Source organism: Anolis carolinensis, chromosome 1 (assembly GCF_035594765.1).
Source record: "Anolis carolinensis isolate JA03-04 chromosome 1, rAnoCar3.1.pri, whole genome shotgun sequence".
Taxonomy (NCBI): Eukaryota; Metazoa; Chordata; class Lepidosauria; order Squamata; family Dactyloidae; genus Anolis; species Anolis carolinensis.
Window position 1 is genome coordinate 171,333,723 of NC_085841.1, and position 1,673 is coordinate 171,335,395.

At 37.2% G+C, this 1,673-nt stretch overlaps 1 long non-coding RNA gene across 1 annotated transcript; it reads right to left on the minus strand.

Annotated features, from left to right (window-relative positions):
- Nucleotides 1-227: 227 nt before the first annotated feature.
- On the minus strand, nt 228-1,469 carry LOC134295593 (uncharacterized). The gene is made up of 2 exons (XR_010002223.1): nt 1,338-1,469; nt 228-508 (listed from the first exon to the last, which is right to left on the minus strand). It is a non-coding gene; the product is annotated as an uncharacterized LOC134295593 (long non-coding RNA).
- Between the last annotated feature and the right edge of the window lie 204 nt (nt 1,470-1,673).

Consider the following 1,673-nt stretch of genomic DNA (forward strand, 5'->3'; position numbering starts at 1 on the left):
ATAGAAACAGCACATTCAGTTTCTGCATTTCTCTCCCTCTTCCCTTCCATTTTTCCTCAACTTACGTCCTCTTTCCCAATCTTATGTCCTTCTCTTTTTAAAGAATATATGCACCATAAAGTTAGATAAAACAATTAGTGACAAAATAATAATAATAATAATAATAATAATATGTTGTCGAAGCCCGAAAGACATACAACAACCCATAATAATAATAATAATAATAATAATAATAATAATAAATCACTTTATTTATATTCCTCCCTTCTCCCTGAGGGGACCCAGAGCAGATTCCAGCACATAAACAGATACAGGCAAACATTGAATGCCTTGTTACAATGAAATCCAATGAAACACAAATATACAGACAAAGACAATGGCTTCTCCTTTCATTTCCAGCTCTGGAGGCGATGCTCATCTCCGGCTCTGGGGAAGGTGCTCATTTCCATTTCCAAGCCAAGGATCCTGCGTTGTCCATAGACACCTCCTGGTCGTGTGGCCAGCATGACTGTAGAAAGTAGATAAATAGACAATAAAAAGAAAAAGAAAAAAAAGCCTGACTCAGGAGGCTGGAGGAAGTATAGCATACTCCATTCATGGTCAACACCGGGGGGGGGGGGGGGTCAATATGCAATTCAAGGAGTTTCTCTTTATTGACTAGAAATATGCTTTATTTTCATAATTTAGCATTGTATTTCCCCAAGTGAGGCTTCCAGGACTATGGTGATTCTCAATCCTGTTCTAGAAAGTCATAACCACGGTGCCATCATAATATAGCTTTTACTCTAGCCTTATAAGCTCTTAGGTATATAAATGACAATTATAACAGGGTAGGTCTTTGGCTAGAATGTAAATATCTTTTAATTACCTTCTTTCCCACTAAAATCCCACTACTCAATTAGAATTTATGCTGCTTTTAGGTGACCACAGAGAGCTCAGTTTTGGTTGTGGCTTAGGTGTTCATTGCTTACATTCTTGTACCAAAAAACTTTGTTTTTTGCTATTAAAAACCCAGTGACAAGAACATAATTACAAACATATAAGGGTAGGTGTGTGTGCTTCTCATAGGACAGGATTTCTACAAACCAGCCTATCTGAAGTTATGTGTGAATTTGTCCCCTTGTTTTTACCAAAATTAGCACTCTGCCTTAAATAAACAGTAAAGACTAGGAATTCCTTCATTTATTTGTTTAAACTATTTAGTGCATCAAGGCAATGTAAATGCTAATCCTTGTCCTTCTAGCATAAAAGGCCAAAATAAAAGATACATGTCTCTTGAAATATATAAGACCCAAAATTATTACTAGAATTGAAAAAATAACAAACTCTTTTCTTACTTCCAAGCTTCTCCTCTTACTTGCATCCTTTTCATGAAAGAGATGTCACCTTGGAACTTCAGAACTTTTCCACATCATGTTGTACTCTGTAACATGAATAAAAGACACTTTTTAAAAAGCAATTGGGCCTTTCATGACTTTCCTCCTTTGCTAATATATTTTCCTTGCATGTACTTACCTTGGCACAAATTCAATGCCCAAGAGGACAGCCCAGTTTTGGCAGTCTGGCAAGAGTCTGATGCTAATGCAATGCCTGGGATGTCTGCCAGGCAGGGCAGTAACAACAATACACATGGCATCCACAGTCCCGGATGGAGAATAAGTACTTTTCCACCC